Here is a 7,048-nt window from a genome sequence, read left to right on the forward strand (position 1 = left end):
GGGCTGCGGGGGGCGGGCCGATGGGGCGGGGAAGCGGGGGGAGGCCGGTTGGCTGGCCGCGGCTCTTCACCCGGCCGGTGGGGGGCGGAGGAAGCGCCCCCACCCCTTCTAACTCGGCCTCTCCATTCAAGTTCGCCGGCCCCGGCAGCCAGGATCCGGGGATGGCACCAGCCGCCCGCCAGGCTCTGCGCCCTCTTTCCAGCCACGGCTTAGAATTTAGGTCAAGGACGTCGGTAGCAAACCCAGACCCTAGCGCTGTTCTCTGCCAGCCCCCGACCCTCCAAGGATCGCGGGGGTTTCAGGATTGCAGAGACCCTCCCGCCCAAACACCAGCCACAAGTTTTTATTTTCCTGTCGCGCTGGATGTTCCCTCTGGCTCTCCTCCACCCCGGCACGTCTGCCGCCGTTCCCCGCCCTTCCCCGGCAGAGGTACGAATCCGTGCCCGGGAAAAGGTTATTTTGGAACTTTGAGAAACGGACGCTTTTGCAGTGGCGAGAAAGTGCCGGAGAAAAGGTTTCCGCGTTAATCATGTGATGTTTAAAAAAACATATCATAAAATGGGCTTATAGGTGTCAAGGTCAAATGAGTGGGGGTTCCAAAGAAAACTTTTGTGTCTGGTGAGAAATAGTTCAGGAGTGCTTCTGAGATGACTGGAAAGTGTGGTGGTTTCCGGAAACCCCTCTCCGATCGGTTCGTTCAATAGATGTTTTCATACTTCTCAAGTTATCCAGGCTTTCAGTATCGAGATGGTAAAAAGCGTTAAGATTGGAATAGTGCAAGACGCTAGGACAATGGTAGTAACATAGTAAGTAGCCAGTTTCACACCATCTGGCAGACTGCCTGCCCCTCCCGTTCATTTTACATCAGTGTGGTGGAGCACAGATCCGGGCACACAGTAGGTGCTTAATAAATGTTGGCACTGTAATCTAGTACTGAAAAGACGCCGTCTGTCGCCTTTGCCCTTGCGGCCTCGCTCACATCTCCACTACCCTCCCTCTAAACTGGCCAAATTCTGGATTCAATTTAGGGGGTACTTAAAACAGTAAGGATACAATTATACTTATTGTTTTAAATTATTACAGTAAACTGAGTTAATGTGGCATGAGGGGCAACATAAAATTGTGGTTCTTCAAATACCCAGATTAATGTTCAGCATGAATTGATTCTCAATTAACACATTTCTATTCATTTTCATAGGATTAGGAAACAATGGGATACACTCAACACCCAAAATGGTACCAAATTGTGGTAGGTCTTAGAAAAAGTGGAGTATTTGGAAAGTCCTGACACCAGCTATGGCCATGAGTGGCAAGACCCCCCAGTTCCCTAGGTTGCTCAGAGGATGGGTGGGTAAGGAATTGAATAGACAGATGTTATAAAAACCCTCTTTTCATTGCATATGTACATGAGTCATGCTTATTATCAATCATTACTTAAAATCATTTCTAGAAGCACGTTAAGGCCTCAAACTCCAAATCCAGACAGTTCCCAGATCCTCAAGCTGCTTTCTTAATCATCTGGGGTCCTGTGTGCTGAAGAGCCAGTTATTATTATGGTAATTGTTTATTATGATTATTCTCAATAACAAAATACAGACAACACAGCTAATTGGATTGTGTTGGGGATTTTTTTTTTTTTTTATACAATAGAATCACAAGCTTTCAGACTTAGAAATTCCTTTCCTGAGCCTACCCCTTTATCAGGTTGCCAATGAAGCCAAGTTTGCTGGGCTCCCCTCACCCCTGTCAGTCAAGCGGGCTCTGGCCTTCTGTCCAGTGCTCTTCTGCTCTACTGTCTGCATTTTTATTGTGTCCTTCACAAAGCCAGTGGGAAAAGACGCCTTTCTTCCATGGTGGAGAGATACAGATCTAACATTGAGGAAACCCGAGGAGGGTCCAGTGTCCCTGTTACGAAGCCACTGGCTGAGGGAAAACTAAATCTTAGATCCCCATTGCTACATTATTTACTTATTTCTTCTAATCTATATATAATGTGATTTATCCTACATGTTCCATCATTCCATGAATTTTTACAAATGCAGAATTGTGCAACCACTACCATAACAAGGTGTGAAATAGTTTTATCATTCAAAAAAAATGCAACCCCTTTGTGCTACATTGTTCATAAAGTTTTTATTGTCAAGTGTGACCCCTTGTGACCCTATAAACAACAGGTCTGAACTCTGTCCAATCCTGTGCCATCTTTATCATCCCCAACACATTTGAGTCCATTGCCACAGACACTGTATCAATCCATCTCATTGATACAGTGTCTGTGGCAAGGTCTTCCTCTCTCCCTCCTCTCCTTTGCAGACCCCACATCTTTCCAAGCATGTTTTTCCCCAAGGAATAACTTCTTCTAACAACATGTCCAAAATATGTGAGATGAAGCCTCGCCATCTTTGCCTCCAAGGAAAACTCTGGTTGCACTTTCTCCAAGACACAGCGGTTTGTTCTTTGGCAGGCCATTAGATATTCAGTACTCTTCCCCAACACTGCAACTCAAATGCATCAGTTCTTCTGTCATCCAGCTTGCACATGCGTAGCAGGTAACTGGAAAGACTGCAGCTTCAATTAAGTGTATCTTAGTCCCCAGACAGACATCCTTGCTCTTCAGGACTTTAGAGAATTCCCTAACAGCAGACTTTCCCAACGCTAAACATCTTCCAATCTCCTGACTGCTAGTACCAAGGATGTTGACTGTGGGTCCAAGCAAGATGAAATCATTGACAATTTCAATCTTTCTCAGTCTATCACGTTGCCTGTTGGCCCAGTGGTGAAAATTTTGGTTTTCTTAATGTTGAGATGTAATCCATTTTGAAGGCTGTAGTAGTCCTTGGTCCTCATTTTCAGCAAGCAAGGTTGTGTCATCTACATAATGCTGTTGATGAGCCCTCCTCCAATCCTGATGCCACACTCTTCTTAATAAAGCCCAGCTTCCAGCTTCTCTCAGGATTTGTTCAGCATACGGATTGAACAGGTACAGAAAGATGATACAGCCCTAATGCACACCTTTCCCAGTTTTAAACCATGCAGTGTTCCCTTGTTCATACTATTTTTTATTGTTATTATTATTCTTATTCATTAATACACAGTTCTTGTTTCGCTTACTAACCTAATGTAGCCTCTAGGTCGAGAATTTCAACAGCCCACTTGTCAGCAGCTATGCCACTGTCTGTCACTGCCTCCCAACAAGGGCTCCTTGGTACACACTCTCCTCCTGTTCCTCGCCCTCCCACCCCTCATTCCTTCTCTGTCTCTTTGTTCTAACTCCCCAGCTGTTTCTCCTTTGGACTTTAGTGTTCATCCTCCACTTTATCCTTTCTCCAGCAACACACCCTCCATAACTTACCTCCTCCGTAGGATGAATTTAAACAAATGCTGCTTCTTAAATCATGGGGTAGATGACTAAACGGTCAGCAGTTTGAATCCACCAACTGCTTGCTCTGTGGTACAAAAATGAAACAATCTTCTCTCATGTAAAGATTTCCTTCTTCAGAAACCCAGTAAAGGGTCACCATGATGAGTCGGACTCCTGACAGGAGTTGGTATAAGCTGATAAGAGGAAACTTGGTGATATAATGGTTAAGAGCCTGGCCACTACCAAAAGGGCAGCAGTTCAAACCTGACAGCAGTTCATCAAGAGAAAAATGTGGCAATCTGCTTCTTAAAAGGGTTCCATTCCTTGAATTCCTATGGGACAGTTGTACTCTGTCTTACAGAGTCACAATGAGACATAACCCGCTGAGGTTGTAGGTTTGTGTGAGTAGATAAACAGATGTTGATGGAGAGAGAGATTGTGGCTTTTAGGTGTCATTGAGTCAAATACAACTCACAGCGATCCTATGAATACACATCTGAACTCTGTCCTGCCCTGTACCATCCTCACAATCTCTGACACACTCCAGCCCACTGATCCAATCACTGTATCGATCCACCTGGTTGAGGGTCTTCCTCTCCTTTTCCATCCCTCCGCCTTTCCAAGCCTCATTTCTATCTCCAAGGTATAGCGCCTCCCTAGCAACATGCCCAACTATGTGAGACAAAGCTTCATTGTCTTTGCTTCCAAGGAGCACTCTGGCTGCACCTTCTCTAAGACATAGCTGTTATTTTGACAGTGCATAGGATATTCATTATTCTTCTCCAACACCTCAGTTCAAAGGCATCAAGTTGAGAAGCCTTGACTTCCCTACAGAATACCAGGATCTTGTGGTCAATTTCTTATTCAACATGTCCATTTAGACTCGCAGTTGTTGTTACCTGCTGTTGGGTCAGCCCTAACTCATCTTGACCCCAATCTTCGGCATACCCTTAGGATCATTTGTTTTATTATTATGCATCTCTTTCCACAAGCTGTAAGTTCTTTGGAGAGTACAAACTATGTTCATTTCTGCTAACCACATACTACTAATTCCTAGCCCATTGACTGAAGGGCCATGGTCGGTCTCAGGTAAGTGCTCATCACATGAATGGATGACCAAAGGTAAATGTCACATTCCATTGTAGAGGTTTTCACATTCATGCTTATAAGTCTAAGTGGCTGCTATTTTATTTTCCCTTCTCTTATTGCCCATAGTTATACTGGCCTCATAAATTGGTAAATGTTCCTTCTTTTACCATTTTCTGGAACAGCGTGTAAAAGATTGGAATTTTGTGTTCCTTGAATGTTTGGTAGAACTTGCTGGTAAAATGTCTGGTCCAGGGTATACAATTCACAGGATGATTTTGAACTGCTAATTCTATTTGTTTTAATGGTTACAGATCATTGCAAGTTTTCTGTTTCTTCTTGGGCCTCTTTGTGCATATTGTATTTTTTCAAGGAAATTGACCAGACCATCTTGGTTTTCACAAAGCATTTTTCAATGTCTTCTCTTGGTATATTTTAATCTCTGCTGTGCTTATTCAGAATGCCTCCCCCATTCATATATCTTCTTTTCCCTAGATTTGACTGTGTTGGAGTTGTTGTTGTTTTAATTAATCTTTTTTTAAAGGGACAACTCCAGTGACTTAATCTGTAGGGAGTAGTGCTATTAAGTTTAGGCACTGAATCACAGAAGTTTGAATCAGCCAGTGGCTCAACTAGAGAAAGACAGGCAGTCTCCTCCCAGCATGGTTTACAGAGCTGGAAAGCCAATGGAGGGTCACTATGAGGCTGTATCCACTTGACAGAGGCGAGTATGAGTTTTGCTGTTGTTTTGCTCAATGCCTTGTTTTTTGGTTTTAACATTATTTTTTATTAGTTTTTGCTCTTCTGTTTTGTTGTGTTAATTATTAGTGTACTGTTGTTGTTGTTGTTAAGTGCCTTCAAGTCATAGGCAAATCATAGCAAACCTATGAATGAAAGACCTGGACACTTGTATAACTTTCTTCCTTTCTTCAGGTTCCTAGGGTTTCCTGAAGCAAGCTATTTCAGAAGCAGATGCCACCCCTGTTTCTAAGCTTGTTTTAATCAGGAAGCTCTACCAAACACTGTCCACCATGGGTAGACATTCTCACTTTTGACACATCAGTGTCACAGTATTCAGCTTCACAGCAATCATGAGTTACCTCTGTACAGCAAGTGGACAGACCAGGGCTATATGACCTAGAAGAATGTTTGACCAAAAACAATTAAAAACAAAGCCTGCGGCCCTCGGGCCCTACAGTATTTTACAATTCCAGCACACCCAGATGCTGGCAGACTGTGCCAGAGGCCCCCATTCATCTGACAAGTCCCCTCTGCTGACACCCATTTGGGATAAGACATATTGCGATGGGAAAGTCTGCTGTTAGGGACCTCCCTAAAGTACTAAAGAGCAACAGTGTGTCTCTGGAGACTAAGGTGTGTCTGGTACAGGCCATGGTCTTTGCAATCACTTGTTATGCATCAGAGAGTTGGACAATTACCAGGGAGGATAGAAGGAGAATTGATGCCTTTGAGCTCTGGTGTTGGAGAAGAGTGTTGAGGGTGCCATGGACTGCTAAGAAAACAAAAGATTCATCTTGGAGAGGGTTAAACTGGGCTGCTCGTTGGAGGCAAGGATTCTGAGACTTCGTCTGACATACTTTGGTCATGTTGTAAGGAGAGACCGGTCCTTGGAGAAGGACATCATGCTTGGGAGGGTGGAGGGCAGGCGTAGGAGGGGAAGTCCCTCTGGGAGGTGGATTGATTCGGTGACTGGGGCAATCAGGATGAGTGTCGGAGACAATGAGATTGGCACAGGACAGAGCAGAGTTTAGAGCTGTTGTACACAGGGTCACTATGAGTCGCAAGAGACTCGACAGCATATAACAACAACAACAACAACACATTATAGTGTACTAGATGAATTATTATTATTGTTATTCCTTTCCTTCTCTTTTTGAGTTTACTATGTCATACTTTTCTTTTAAATTTCTTGAAATGTTAACATCTTCTTGTACATTGCCATGGAGTCAGAATTGATTCATCGTCTAATGGATTAGTTTTCTTTGGGAGTTTTTTTCTTCTCTAAGAGGCTATAAATGACACAGGAGGAGATTGCCCATCTTTCTTTCTCCTATAGAGCAGGTAGTGGATTAGAATAAACCACCTTTGAGTTGGAAGTGCAACTCTACTTTCTAAGCCACGAGAGCCCCTTAATGTTACCTTAAGTAATCAATTGTCATCCTTCTGTTCTTAGCATTGAAGTTTAACATTTACCATTTCATCCTACATAACACTGAAAATGGCATTACACAAATAATCTATATTTTTATTACTATTCAGGTCAAATCGTGTTTAGATTTTTAATATGATTTCTTCTATGAAACACTACACTATATAAGTATTTTTTTAAACTTCCTAACCATAGTTTCTTTTCTCTTTTAAAAAATTTATTTCAGTGAAAGTTACAAAGCAAATTAATTTTTCACTCTTTAATATACATTCTATTCAATAACATTAATTTCAAAACTCCTGTGACCACACTTTCTCAACTTCCTCCCTATATTTCTGATTTCCATTCATCTTTCTGTTTTCCCTTTCTTTAGTGATAATGTGTTGATTATCCCTTTATTGGATATTGCCTTTCATTCACCCATCTTAATA

Source organism: Elephantulus edwardii, unplaced genomic scaffold, assembly GCF_000299155.1.
Source record: "Elephantulus edwardii isolate Elephantulus edwardi_28Jun2011 unplaced genomic scaffold, EleEdw1.0 scaffold00077, whole genome shotgun sequence".
Classification (NCBI taxonomy): Eukaryota; Metazoa; Chordata; class Mammalia; order Macroscelidea; family Macroscelididae; genus Elephantulus; species Elephantulus edwardii.